General features: G+C 26.9%; 1 long non-coding RNA gene across 2 annotated transcripts; it reads right to left on the minus strand.

Annotated features, from left to right (window-relative positions):
* Positions 1 to 11,079: 11,079 nt before the first annotated feature.
* LOC132925759 (uncharacterized) lies at positions 11,080 to 11,733 on the minus strand. 2 transcript variants are annotated; one of them, XR_009661387.1, is made up of 2 exons: positions 11,252 to 11,733; positions 11,080 to 11,114 (listed from the first exon to the last, which is right to left on the minus strand). It is a non-coding gene; the product is annotated as an uncharacterized LOC132925759 (long non-coding RNA). The 2 variants fall into 2 exon arrangements; XR_009661386.1 differs by having other exon boundaries at positions 11,080 to 11,117.
* Between the last annotated feature and the right edge of the window lie 4,868 nt (positions 11,734 to 16,601).

Raw genomic sequence — 16,601 nt, forward strand, 5'->3', positions numbered from 1 at the left:
CATCAGTTAAAGTTGATTTTTTTTTAATATAAGTATATCGTTATTTAAATTCGTGTTATTATTATAATGCATTTCAACATTTTTAATGTTAAAATAGTTCTTATTGAATTGTACTGATTAGTTAACATCTGCAAGAGTAGTATCATAATAACGTATACTTCTTTTAAGTAATTATTAAAAACAATAACAGTATATCTACCTATATAGTACATTGTAAGTTCCATTATTATTGATGTGTTTTTAATTTTCAAAATCCCAGATAATATATTGAAACATTTCAAAATTTTCACGATTTGAGCATAGATACGTATAACTTTCGTGTGTACAACACACTGTGTTGTGTATATAGATATAGCTACATCACTATAAATTCACTGTGAATTTTTCGCGATTCATCAATTGTATGAAGCTGAATTGTATATAATATGATTTAATTATATACCTATAACAAAATACTATAATATATGATATCGAAAGTTGAAACAGTTAGTGAAAAAGTCAATTCGTTTTTTGTTTCTCAAATTCTATTTAAAATATATAGTATGTCCTAGAGTCATGTATCTCCATGGGAAATCTGTAACAAATTTAAATGCGGTATTTTTACAGAAATTAGTAATAATACTCTAATTAAACGACAAGTTTTAATTTTTTTTTTCTCGAAGATTCAAAAATTTTAAAAACAATATTTTAAGCAATTTAGTTTTTACATTTTCAATAATAGTAATTTTTTTAATAAAAAAATTTTAATTAAGTGAAAATCGACCAAATATAAAATATATCAGTTAGCGAATGATTAGCAACATAGAATTGAGTAATTTCATTGATTTTCCAATTTTATTAAAAATTTAATTTTAATTTTTAAGTTTCATATCAATAAGAAAAATAAGTTAGCTAGATCAAAAAGTGAAACAAATTTTAATCATTTAAATAGCATTCTTGGAAGTGTAGTAGTTGTAACTCAAACATTATCCATATGACCATATACGTAATCAAGCGTTCATAAAATGAAGATATACAAACATATATAATATAGTGATGAAAAAAGGAGTTTACAATTTTGTGAATGAACACTACATAGAGTAGTCTACGATTCAATATTAATGCAATACAAATTTTGGAGATAAATTAATTTTTACAGATAATTGATTAAAGAATATACAATTCGTGTTTTGTTAACATAACTATTACTTTTACATCTTATATGAAACCAAAAGTTTAATTTTTTTTTAACTCAGTCGAATTTTGCTGAATTTTAATTATTTTTTTTTTAAAAAGCTGTTTAAAAAAATATAATATAGATGGATATCATGAAAATTTAAAACACTAAATTAGGTAATTAAAAAAATTCCAAAAATTATCTTATTCAATTATAATTTCCATACTAATTAGTAATTACTGTAAAACCTACATTTAAATATATTGATTTGCCATTGAGATTCTATAGAGTATAGACAATAAACTTCAGGAACATACTATGTATTATATTTAATGTTCTGAAATTGAAATATCACCGTTTCTTTCAATATTCGAATTTCGAATGAAATTATAAAAAATATATATTTTAATAGTTACATATCTTAATAAGATGATTATTATTTAGTATTGCATGATTTAATAACGTTGATATCCGTGTTTCAAAATAATTCTGAATAACCTCATTAATGGTTATTCTATCAGCTTATGATGTTTAACTTTTACGTTTGTGATTTATAAATTATAAAACTATAAAAATAATTTATACGAACCTTGTATTAAATTTCATGTCTACAAATATAATTTTTTGTTACAAAAAAAAATAAAAATTGGTTTTGTTTAAAACTTTCAATTTTTATTAATATATCTATTAGTTTTCCCAATTATTTTGAATTTTTAGATTCTAAACAGAGCGAACAATGCATTTATTTTACAACGAAGTGTGTTTTTTCTTAGTGTGTTTTTCTAGTGTGTTTCTTATAACAAATTGAAACTAGTTAATTACTAGGGGAGCAAGAATAAATTCCCATTACATTTAAAAAACGCTTGTCAAGTGCCCAAGTTAGAGATCAGTATGTAAACTTTTTTGATTTTCAATTTTTAAAAATGTATTAATATTTAATTGTATGTAATATGTATATATAATATATTTTATTTTCATTTTCAATTAGTGAAATAGATCTCTGAAGCGAATTTTGTTGTTTGGAGTCTTGTTAGATTCACATTGGCTAGGAGAAGTACAGTGAAGATTTTCATAACTTTATCTTTTATAGTTGATTCATTACAGAGCTTCAAAAAAAAATTAAAACACATTTTATTGGACGTTTTTTTTATGTTCTTCAGCTTTATAGTTTTGTAGTAAGTTAACGATTGAAGATAAAGTTCTGAAAATCTTCACACAACTTCTCCTAGCCAATGTGAATTTAACAAGACCCCAAGTAACAAAATCCGTTCTCCGGTTTCGATAATCTACCACGTTAAATAAAATCTAGCAAAAAATAACTATTTTTTTAACTGTGAAAAATTAAATAATTATTTTGAAAATTTTTAATTTCACATTTTGTATCTACTTGTTAATCCCTTTTTAATAAGCTATCGACCAACTTTTACAGTATAATAGTTTTGGAAAAAAGTTAAAAAATATAAATTTTGGGACTGTTCACGCTGACGTTTTTATGGATTCAAATCATTATACCGCTTGGGTGTGATATCGGATCTCTCTCATTAATATTTTGTGTTAAAGCTAGCTTAATTATCCACCTACTCATTACAACTGAGTTAAATTTTTATCATTTTCCTATTTAACAAAAATTCTTAAAGTTTTAAAAATCCAGACTTTTTTCATTTTAATTACCATACTTACTTGATTAAAAATCAAGAAAGTAAAATAACCAAAAACAAAAATTAAGTAAAATAGGAATTTTTATATCAAATCTTATTCGATAAAATCGATTTGGTTTTTTTGGTCTAACTCAATAACAAATATCCTTAGATATCTACATGTTATCTAATGTTTATTTTAGCATGATAAAATTTATTTTGCAAAATATTTCGCCTCTTTTAGAACAATTTATATTTAATAGACGTACCATGAAAATGTCATTATTTTTCTATAAATATTGCAAGACTATTAACAAAATTAAAATTAGATACAAAATTTTGTAGTTAAAAATACATAGTATAATGTTCAATTTTTATAGCCAAAGTTTGAAAATTCAATAACAATTTTCTTAAAAGTAATCTATACACAGTAACCAAAAAATCTAAAAATAGATAAACACAATTTTTTAAATTCAAGTTTGGACGAAATTAGATATTTAAAGAAATAATATCTATTTTAGTTTTTTATTGTACCTAATTTAAAAATGTCATTCATGGATAGTCGAAAGTAAAAGTTTAATGAATAAAAATTTATAAAAACCTTAGTTATACTAGGTAGTATTGTAGTATAATTGTATTTTATACACACAATGACACTTTTAATGTCTTCGACAAAGATTAATTCAACTTACCGTATAACTAATAACTAATAAGTACCTACCTAAAATAAATTACTACAGCAATATAAATATGCTAATAATATAGGTGACCGTCTTCCCTCAGAATCGTTTTTCGTATGCGACTTCAGTGGCATACCTAAGCCTTTTTTATGAGGGGGATATATTTTCTCTCACTCTGTGTATACCTAGTATAAAGTGTGTATCAAATTTTTATTTTTAATATTAAATAATATATTATAATAAAAAATCAATCATATAATCAAGGTCATCGATATTGGATGCTACCTTTTTCAATTAATCGACTCATAATTTATATGTCTATATTTGTATAAGATTTAGGTAGAAATATCTAGCAAAAAATTGGTACAGTGGCGTGCGGTAATATATTAAATTGGGCAAACGCTAAAATGAAAAACTCTGGTTAAATCTTAAAAAAGGCATTTTATTAATAAAAATTACAATTTAAAATGTATTTACAAAATATAAGTGTACTGATAAAGTTTTTCGAAAATATCGATAAGCACTCGGCGCAGCGTTTTCAATCGCTAAATAAAAACATAGCTATATATTTCTATCGCAACCAGTCATCCTATAATACTTAATAACGATACGGACCGGACAACCTGAAATACGAGCGCTTTTGTAAAGAAATTGCCTAAGGTTAGGTTCCGAAAAAATCCGGAAAAATTGATTTTAATTGAATACTCAAATAAGAATTAATTAATATAGTATGCATTTTTTATTTATTCCTTTTTGGCCAGGTAATATGCGTCGTTTACCTATAGCTTGCCCTTACCACATGCCGCTGTTGTATATTTATGCTTAATTGTTGCCTATATGTAAAACGTAAACAGAGTATAAAGAAAGCAGAGTATACAGCGTTTCGCGTACGCATGCGTAAATGCGTAAAATCGTAAATTTTAAAAAGATATAACTTCTAAAATAATGATTTGCGAGAATTTTTGAAACTGACTTTTGTGTTCAGTGCTTTAAGACACACGTTTTGAAGAAAAAAAAATCGAAAAAATCGCGTGGAAACTAAACTGCATTTATACCTAATATTATTAGTTAGTATAGTAGTTACTTATTTTACAAAACTTTATAAATATAATAGACTAGAGAGATATCAATTTTAGTTTATTCATATTGTATGTGAATAAATATATATTTTTAGCGCTTTTAATAAATTCGTTTCCATATACCTACTGATAATACATTAATACGTGTACATATTATATACCTACCTATATTAGTACCTATAGTACTATAATGTACCTACATTTAATATTTAAACTTTTAATTTATGTACTTACGGGTTCTAATACAATTACAGTTAAGATGGAGGAATTAAGTTAAACGCCTTTTTTATTATTAAAATGGGCGGATATAGATATTAAAATAATCGAACACTAATATTGGTTAAATAAAATATCGTCTAACAACTCAATTAAAATGTACAATATGCATTCGTTTCACAGGTCTAGTTAAATAAAAATAAATAGAAAAACATATTATAAATTTATAATAGGTACCTTTTGGATTCATTCAGTTTGATAAATACTATTCAGTATTTAGGTTCTAATCAATTTCGGTTGATACTATTGATAGGTACACAATTTTCATAAATATATTATGTCAAAAGCACTTTCTTAATACTAAACAACGTTAATGTTTTAATTTTTCTTCTATTATATTATAAACTATTTGAACAAATTAATTTAGACTATTTTGAAGCATTGGTACCAACTGTTCAAAAGTTAATAATTTGTTAAGTATTAAAAGTCCCCGGGAAGCGATTTATCTCCAAATATTAATACATATTTTCATCAGATGTACCAATACCGAAAATAAACTATCACCACAAACGAAGATGACACAGCAATATATTAAGTGAATGTAGTGATAATACCGTTACATAATTTAATCTTCATCACACCTTACCAAAATAAAAATTGGCATCTAATTGAAAAATCAAAATTAACGTCGAAAAGTTTGTCCATTTACCTTTCACCTTAAGAAAAACCTAAAGAAATCTCATCTGTTCTTTACTTTTGGGGAACGAAAATTCCAATTAAAACTCAAATTAAATATTGGGCTTGGCCCTAGACAAACGTCTTATCTAGAGCCCAAATCTAAAATCAACAAAGAAAATCAAACACAACACTTGACTAGGTACACCGTCTACACCTCCTCAATCTTATGCTTACATAAAATTTTTCTATCAACGATAAAATAATAATTTACAATCACAAATCAATGTTAAAACCTTTTTGGACTTATGGAATACGGTTATAGGGTTGTGCCAAACCATCATAAACTAAAACTATTCAATTCGTTTTTGGTTTGTATTTAATGTACCAAGGTATTAACAAATTAACTTGCATAATTATGGTATACAAGTATACAACATACAAGAAATATTTTAAATTATACATTAGAGACTGGAGTAGTAAATTTTGTAGTAGCATATTTTGTAAATTTGCTGATACAAAATATTTTTATTAAAGAAATAATGTTTAATATTGTATTATACTCATTAGTCGTGCAGAGCTAACTACTGAGTACCTACCTATTTCTTTGAATAGTTATTTTTATTATTGTTCATCAGAAAAATGCAGTAATTTAATACCTATTAAATATTCATAAAAATATACATAAATCACCTGCAAAAGGTAGGCTAAATAAACAGCTATACTTTGTTATTGACAGTATTATGACAAATTATTATTATGTATTACCTATTCATTATCACTTAACGTTTGCTGATAACAATATGTTCAAAACTATAATTCACTCCTAATTAAATTGTATGAATTTAAACTTGAACTAGTTCATTTTTAAAAATGATCACTGCATTTAACATTTTACATAGGTATATATAGGCGTTCCAGATCTTTTCATTTATCTTCTTCCTTTATAAAATCTAAATGTTACTATAGTGAAAATAACTTTTTAATTTAATAAAGAGATCCATTTTAGTAGTTCAGAAGCTTAACTTAAAGAAACTACACAGAAGTTCTTATTAAATTTATCAATATGATATTTTAAAGTGCATCATTCATAATTTTATGAAAGTTATGAGTATCTATATTATAATCTGAAATGTCAAAGTTATACTTCAAACTTTTAACATATTATATAAGTATAGGAACTGCCTGTATGTGTAAAAAATAATATACTAATTATTGTACATAAGTAATAATATCAAATATTCAAAATTGTAAAAATATACTTAAAATTATTGTAAAATATATCACTATTGATTTCACTTAGACAATACAATTTAAGTAAATACTTTTTAAAATTTAAACTGTAAAACAATTTAACTAAGTATATTTAAATATATTCAAATTTATAATTTTTTTTTTTTTAATTATCTATATCAAAGCCCTTTAAAAAGTGAATATCTGTAGCGTTCTTTACAGTTAGGGAGTCAAGAAACCTAGTTATATTTTTTTGGTAAGTATTTAAATTAAAACATAAATAAATTTGCATACCTACTTATCAATAAGTAGATTTGAATTTATTTTGTTAAAACTAATCATTTGTCAATACACTCATTTTAAGCAAGTAGTTAATTGATTTCATGCATCATAGTCATAAAAATTAAATCTATGTATGTTTTTTATTACAATGTAATAGAAAAACAATATTTAATACAATAATATTTTATTTATTATTGACAAATAAATTTGTATAATAATGTGTCACTAATCAATAAGTGCAATTAAATAATTAGGTACGTATCTTATACTGTGCTTTGATGTATACTTTAATATATATATTATAACACTTTATCCTGTGTAATATAATAATTAAAGACCGTATTTATATACATTTAAAATTTTCAAATATTCACTTAATAAGTTTCTATATATATACTTAAAAAACATAAATGATGAAAAAATAAATAAACTTTAATATTATACATAATATATTTTATGATTGTAATTATCCGTTATTCGGCAAAACAATAAGTACCTAAAAATAACGTCCCATATTGATCTCAGTTAAATAATGACGATGGTTTGTAACAATATGTTTGTAATTTTGTATGCAGAAAAACTTTGTTTCACATCAACGCTTGTTATGGGTGACGGGTGTATATTTAAAACTCGACAACATTTCAGGGGAAAAATGTTTGATAGAAGAACTCTTCAAGTCAACATTCTCACTTTAATGTATTTAGACATTTTTTTTTAAATTAGCAAGCCTTTAATTTTAGTATTAATTTTAGAACATTTTTTTTTAATTAATAAACTATTTTCATTTTCCGAAAGATTATTAATAGAATTTGTAACTTGTTTAAAAGTTATTGAAAATTTTGTTTTAATACAAGTTTAATTGTTATGTTAATTATATTTGGTTTAGTTAGAATTTGTTTATAGTTTTTAATGTTTTGGACATCATCTACATATGAAAAAGATCTTTAAAATGTTCAAAGTTATCTCCATAAAATATTGCCAATTCTAACCAAGCACCCTACTGTATTATTATAGGTTTTATAGGTTGAAGCAGTAATTGTTCATTACGTAACATTTTATCACATAATTGAATTCTATAAGGAGCTTTCAAAAATATCTTTTTCTATTGTTAATTAAATTTCTTATTTTATGAAAAATATCAATATTTTCTGCGATTCAATGAATCCCACGAGCAGCATATTTTTAATATTTGTGATGTGGAACAAATGTATACATAATATGCAAAAACATATGTTTTTATGGAAAAGATACATTTGTACCAAAATATGTAAAAATATGCAAAATAAAAATTTGTAATATTATTTATTTAGGTATAATTGATGAAAATTAATTTACTGCATGTAATCTTTTATAAAAATATGAACATGTTTTATGCAAAATCCGGTTTTTAATAATAATATACTTCATTTGTTACTATTATTTTAATTGTTTTATCAAGTAAAAAAAAATTGTTACTAAATTATACAAACCTAATTTATTTATGATGATAACTGCTTAGTTATTTGTTAGATTTATTACTATGGACAGAGGTTTGATGTTGTTATACAAAGTAATAGTAAACAACTAATATTAAATATAATTTTTTTGTTATATATAAAACCTATTAACTAATGGAGTTATCAACAAAATGCGTTTATAAATATATTATATTACACAGATGACCTTTGAAATTAAATGATAAAGTAATTATAGGTGTTGACTATTTGTATAATAACATAAAATGGATTATGTATCTATTAGATTAATTACTATTTATAATAAATGAAAATAATAATTTGTGTTCTCTAATTTGATATTAAGTAAACACTATTTGAGTTGCGATATTCATTAAATATAATGATATTACATTATTTTTTTAATGTAAAAATATGTGAATCAAAAATATTGACATAGTTAATAAGTACTTGAAACAAATGTTAGACTGGCATCCTTAGGACCTGGGTTGCAGCTAATTCCATGATAACATAAGAAAAAAATTAATTTAATTATGAAATGTATGAGAAATATGTTTGATGAATTCAAAAAGTTCAACTAACAAGCATAACTATAATAATATAACTTTTTTTAGAATATTGAAACGTTTATATTTATAACACTACATATTATGTTCAGATATTAAGTTACTTATTTATTTCTTAAAGAAACTTAGTTATCATAAAAAAAAAATTTTAAATCTTTCCAAAATGATATAACCTTTTCTATTAATTTATAAATAATTACAAATATAAAAGCAATAAAGCATTAACTTACAACATAATATTGTAACTACCTATAAAATAAAACCAATCAATCAGAGATAATAATTAACGTTATAAGTTATTATTTTTTAGGAAATGTACAGTTGTTCATTTTTTTCTATCACATAAGATGGGGCACATCATTCATTCAATTGCATTCTTTTGCGGATTTATACTTCTTGTTTATAATTTTTTTAAATATACTCATAGTCTTACTTAGTCACTTAGTACAATGTCTCCTAGACATTTGTATTTATGCATTTTAAATTAAAAGCTAGTAACTATATTTACATAAACTAAATAGAGTAGTATAATAAAATATCAATTACCAGCAAATCAACATAATTTTAATACATAACGAGTTTTTACTTTTGACCACTTTTTAAAATATTGTAAATAATTTTTAATTTATTGTAGTCCTTATTCTTTATAACTTAGAAATTAAAGATACCTTTATCAGTTTAATTTTCTATATATCAGTTAGGTAAAAAAAAAAACTAAATGATTTAGATTTATTTAATTGAACCTGTGTAATTTGTGTAGATAACAATTGTTTTAAAAATTAAATACATTAAAATAACATAATAAAGTAGGTTAATAAAATTTAGTATTTGGATAAAATTCTACTTGGATTAATTTTAAATTAAATCCATTAACTATGTGAAATAATGCCACTAAACTCTTAGAATTCCCAAACTACTATTATAATACAAATCTAAAAAAGGAAGACTTGGAATGCTTAACATAAATAGGAAAAATATAATAGAATAGATTATATATTGTATCGTTAAAATCTTGAGTACACAAATTCACTAGTAAATTCAGTAAGTATACATTTTCACTATTATCAAAACTTAAAGAAAACAAACATTATATATTATACATAATTTATATTTAATAAATGTAGAAAAATTATTTCAATTATGTAGATAATGGTAGTTTAAAAATGCAAGTGTAGAGAAAAAAGCTACAAATATATTAAAGTTATTAAAGTTTACAACTAATGAAGCATTCAGTTAAAAAAGTTAAGTCATTTTTTTTACACTGTGACAATTTATTTAATTTTAATAAAATTTAAACACTCACACCAAAATACCAACAATAAATATAGCTTTAATCAATACTTAGCTTTAGAATTAATGCCTTACTATTTAAAAATGATACTGTAAATTACTGAATATAAAAAAGTATAATTTTATTACACAACATGAAAAAACATTAATACAAATAATAAATATTGTTAAATCCTCAAATTAAATATTTTTTTAAAATATAAAATAAGTATTTTAACTTTTTTTTAAAGAATAGTTAAAACACTAAATTTGTACGTGAGATTAATGAAGATAAATGATCTTTTTAAGCATGATCTTAAGAAAGAAACGATTAGGAATTAACTAAAAGTATACATTTTTAATTTTATAGTAACTAAAGTATAGTATTAAAAATAAGTGTCTTGACCACAGGAAGAAAGTTATGTGAAGTATGAAATAGTATTAGTTAACAAATTCCAGTTAAACTAACTCAGAATTCAACTGATTTTGAAAACTGTTCCTAGGCCCTATCAAGAACATTGATGTATCAATGATAACCGATTAAATACCACAGACAAACGCAGAAACAAACCTGATCGTATAACACAAATTGTGTACAAATTATAATTTCTATCTACAGTACAACACATAATAAATGTAGTTTCAATGACCATCATCTGGTAGATCAGTCCAATCGTAATACATATTAATCATATTATGTAATTACAGTTAGACCAATGTAATATTACTATTGTAGGTACTGGGTAGGTCATCGACGACGTTTGCTAGCAAACTGTTATTTCCTCCAAACAGACTGAGTGCCGATCAAAACAACGGTATGACAGTGACTTACACTGCCAATGGTTGTCGTCGAAAGGGTGTCACACGCTTCTTGGTAAAACAAAACCCAAAAACAAAACAAAACAAACAAAAACAAAACAAAACAAAAACAAAAAAATCTAAGTACTTCCCACACAGACGTGTCGAGGCCCCGTTCGGGGTCAATCGGAGATGGGCATAGGTACCTGAATTTCGGCATTTTCATGTCCACGCCGACCACGCCAGCGGCGGCTGATGCAATACAGCGGCGGCATCGCGGCAGCAGTTCAATAGGAACGGTCCCGGAACGGCGCCGAGACGGCGCGGTGGTGGACGAAAAGAGGGCGGCGGGAAAATGACAATACCTACGCCACGACGGGGCGCGTCGAAGACCGTACGCGGTGCGCGCGCGAATAGCGTATAATAACGCGTACTCGTAGCGGCGCGTCGGTGGCGGCGGCGTGCAAAGGGTAAGAGCACCGTCACACGAGCGCGCGGAGTGTCTGTGCGTGCGACGTGCGCGCCGCCCCGACCCCTTTGGTGGGCGTGCGGGGATGTGGAAAAGTCGCAAGAAAATGTCCAACGACGAGTTCTGGCCCCTGTGGTCCTGCGGCGTAGGCAGCGGCGGCGGTGGCGGTGGCGGCACATGTCCGCGAACGTGATAACAGAGCGACGCGTGATAACCACACGTGATAACCGCGATCGAAGCCGCCGCGGCCAACGAGACCGTCGGGCGTGGATGCATCGGATGCGTCATTGCGCCCGTTGCGGCTTGTGCCACGTTTAAAAATCATTTTATTAAAAGTTAAAACGAAAATAAACGGTGTTAATATACATTAGCATTATTATTTATTACCTATATATATTTGGCGAATACGTATTTGAAACGGCTGTAATAATCAAATTAATTGTATACCAGTCGTTGGTGTAATATTATAATATTATATGAGTAAAATATTAATCTCGATAATATTTAATATGATATTCATAAAGTATAATGACCGCGTGACTGCGTGAGTATGACAAATGTATAAATGACAATATATTTACGCAGTTGCGACTGTTGTGTGTTGTGTCATTAAAAGTTGCTGCGAGTTTGGTTATCTCTGACAAGTGGTAGGTAGCTCAGTAAAATCTAAAAACCATCAAATTATTCAAAATTTCTGATTTATTGATCATCAATAATGATAATATACCTGGTACTGTTTATATTAGACAGTTAATCGTCAGCGTGGAGACTTATCTCTCCTAAGTGCGTTTTATTAGTTTTTATTTTTATACTTTATTTTAACATCACCACCTGGCTTCACACTCATTACACTATCGCTGCACTCCTATGGCCAACAACACTATTTGTTATTGTTGTAATTCACATTTCGCTGACCTCGATGTTCCTATTTAGTGTAATGGATATGCTTTGTTAGCTTCCCAAAATGTTCTGAACTATCCATCACTGAATATTAATGCTTGGGAATAAAAATAGATTTCTCTGTACTTGTGAGCAAAGTCTTAAAGAGTTACCTTAACTAAAATCTCTTTTAAATAAGCTGCTTATTGAAATCGAGCATCGGTAGTTATCAAAATTGTTCTAATGATTACCTAGTTGTATTCTTATAATCAGTAGAGGTTTACGACTGCCCGTTGATTACAGAATAAATTAGAATAATTATAGATTGGATTGGCGAATCGAAAATAAAAGGCGTTAATAGGCCTTTTAGGTTAAATGTATGTATACCTACCCTTCTCTTATTGGCCCGTGTCACTTTTCGGCAAAAACTTACCATTTCCATTTTGCCTTTTCAGCTTGTACAGTTTTCTTTAACATTTACAACTAGTCTACTGTCAAGAACTAAATATTTTTTTAAATTTAATTAAACATAATTTTACCCAAAAATGTGGTTTTTAATGATCAAAATTATAACACACAACTGTGAAAAAATAATGAAAATAAAATAATTTGCAATAAAATTGCAATAAAATGAAATATTAAAATATTTTGTAAATTATTTTATGTTGAACTATTCTGATGATAATAGATTAAAAAAATACTGCGACTTCTTGACAGACAATTTCATAAATAAATAAAATTTATTTCCAAATATTGGCTGTTACGACGGCGGAATTGACTCTCTTCTATTATTTTTTCAATCAAAAGCTTTCATAAATATACTCCACAAATATTATGAGCTGGTTATTAGATGTCCTTAAATTAAATTCAGACGAATATATAAATTATACATAAAAATTAGAAGTACCAATTAATGTTTTAAAAATACCTAGTGAGTTGTGATATAAAAAATAATAGAATGGCAACGATAGAATGAAGCTTGCATTGAAGATATTTGAAATACAAAATGTGTCGTTATAAATTTGTATAATTATAAAAAATAAAACTTACTAAAAAAACTATATTATAATTATTAACATATTCATGAAGATATCATTATCATAATAATTATTATAATATATTATATTAATATATTCATTTTTATTTTACTAAGGTAATCTATTATAATATTTTATTTTTATTATTTATTTATACGTAATAATTTTAATCATTAAAATACATATTTTTAAATACAATTATATTTTATTATATTTAGCTAAAAAAGTATTTAGTTTTGTTGTTTTAATTGTAAATTTTAAACAAAACTGTATTGATCTCTGTCTGAAAGAGAACAATTTTATTTAAAATCAAATAGATCAGGACGGCACGACTTCGTGATCCTTACGTGTACCAGGTCCAGGTGATAGGCGATGGTAGATTGGTAGGTCTTAGTTAGAACTTAGAATACTACCGTTAAAACTGAACCATCTATAATCTAACTTAACTCTTTCACTATGACTCTGCTTATATACTAGACCAACCACACAACCACTCATGTAGATATAAATGTAAAATAATCTATAATATTAGTTAAAATGAGACCTAACGAGTAACGACATTGACGGTGCCACGGTGGACACCAATAAATTAAGCAAAAATGTGGAACTGTTCTTTTTCAATATTAATATACAGAATATAGTTTTTAATTTAATCAAATACCATCAACGGTTTGACTATATTATCACTTAAATTCCAGACCAAAGTTTATATTATATCGACGAATTATAATATTATGATAATTACCCATTAGAAGCACGTTTGCTAGAGAAAATCAGATTTGGTTGAACCCATCATCATCATCATTGGTACAAATACATATGCATCATGTATTCGTGCTGTATTTACGTATTCGATATCTATACACTGTTTTATAATAACCTATATCGGTAAGTATAAAAGTACAAACGTATAATCATGTATATTGATCGCGTACGAATTTTTAAAAAGTTCACCAACGTTAAGGAAACGTAACGATTATTATTGCAGAATGCGTAAATTATTATTATTGTTCGGATCAATTTTTTGTAACATATATTTATTAATTATAACATTAGAGTTGAGAAAATAATAAATGGTACTGTTGTATTATTTATCAATGATAATATTACTACAATAGTATCTAATATAGAACGCGTACTAAACTGCCCGGAATAGGTATAGAATATGGATTATAAACTATATTATAGGACATAGGTGGTACCTACGCGTACGTATTATTAACTGTTGGGATTTTTCCAACCGCACCTGCCTGTTGTTTTTTTTTTGACATTATATTTATGTACCTATACTGAAAACAATATGTACTCGTATGATGAGTAGCATACCGTCACACCACAGCAATCGAAAATCAAACAATATCATGAACAGAAACGGCAGGTTATTAGTTTAATGCTTGTATTAATAATTATTATTAGATATTTTGACGAGACATCAGACAGTAGAAGATATTATATACGTAATACACTTTAATATGTAATATAATATGTAGGTATATTATGTAATGTGTGATATCCGTAACACAATATAGTTCGGTAAACGGTTAGGTTAACTATATAATATTTTGATTTATCTGAAACTATTTTTGCATCGGCTGCACATTCGTACACCAAGCTCAGTAGTGCGGAAAAGTCCAACGGGCGCGCCCGACACCACACCCCGCCGCCATCTCAACCCCCCCACGATTGGCAGTAGGGTCAACCGAGACGGCCGCGTAATCCACTTCTTCTATACGCATTACGCTCGGCGGGGGTGACCGAATACGCGCAGTGTATGCTTTTCCTCGTACGCGACGGCGGTGGCAGCAACTATTCTTACCACCCATCCCGTCCCATCGATCCGCGCGCTTCTGAAAAAGTTCACCTTGACCTAATGCGAGAATTTCAAAAAAACGGTCAGATGATTTTTTGTTTCGTTTTTGACAAATTCAACGCTGGTCAACTCACTAACTTGAAATAACTAACGATTTTTGATATTGTACCAAACGAATAGGTACTTACGTCGAAAGACATCGACAAATACTTAAAACGACTAAAATAATATGCTAAAAATATTTATAATAACTAAAACGTCTAAAACCATTGATTACATAATACATATATTACAATAATATGTAATACATGTATGCAGTATAGCTGCCGCCTGCCACAGCCGCACACGTATTCAATGCTAAAACTATAGACTATATTACTATATAGAATAACGATTAAAAGTAAAATGTATTTATTTGGGCATCGTAACGTAAAACGAATTTTATAGATAGCCTACAATAGGAATTATTGTTGTATGGACTTTTTGTACTGTGATGTGAAACACTTATGTACAATATGTACGTATGTAGTGATTAGTGGTCCGCAAAAGATAAATAATATTGATCTGTAATGAATTTGGCACGCGTTTAGAATACATTCAACATTGTAACGGTGTCCTTGAATTAAATCTCAAACAGACTTATTATACATTCTTAACCCATATTGACCAAATTAAAATAAAAAAAAAACAATACATAATAAATAATAAATCGACTAGAGGTTTATGGCTTATGCACACAAAACAAAGATAGGTATCCCATATTATATTTATGTATAGGAGTATAGGACAACATTATTAGGAGGTATATATCGGCATAATTATACGCCAGCTTACACATGGCTTCTTCGTGGTAAAATATAATCCTCCCTACGTGTAAAGCATAAAAATATAATTTAAATTCCAACTCACATTTAAAGTCACCTATTATGTACCTACAAGCTATATACATGACACGGAATATAAACTTGTACAAAGGAAGTGACAAAACCTGCAATTTATTATGTGTAGTCGCAATAAGTAGATGATTAATTTTAGGAAATAAGATATGATGTCTTTGATCAATAATGCTTCTCAAATTTCATGGTCAAACAGACAATCTATACAATAAGTAATAATAATTATTAAATATATTTGTACTTAATTCTACAGTAACTTTCATAAGAAACTTTTAACAGACAATTTTATAGTTTCTGTAATGAATTTTTTTTTAGTGTGAAAATTAGCATCTTCTTTGGAAGATATTTTTTTATACATGAAGAGCTCTCATAAAGTCTTATATTTTCTTATAAAGTACTGAGTTGTGCCTATAAGGTGGCTAGTTCTGCAAACCGAAGCTAGTGTACACATCGAAGTGACGAAGT

The sequence above is a fragment of the Rhopalosiphum padi genome, chromosome 3 (assembly GCF_020882245.1).
Source record: "Rhopalosiphum padi isolate XX-2018 chromosome 3, ASM2088224v1, whole genome shotgun sequence".
In the NCBI taxonomy this organism is placed as follows: Eukaryota; Metazoa; Arthropoda; class Insecta; order Hemiptera; family Aphididae; genus Rhopalosiphum; species Rhopalosiphum padi.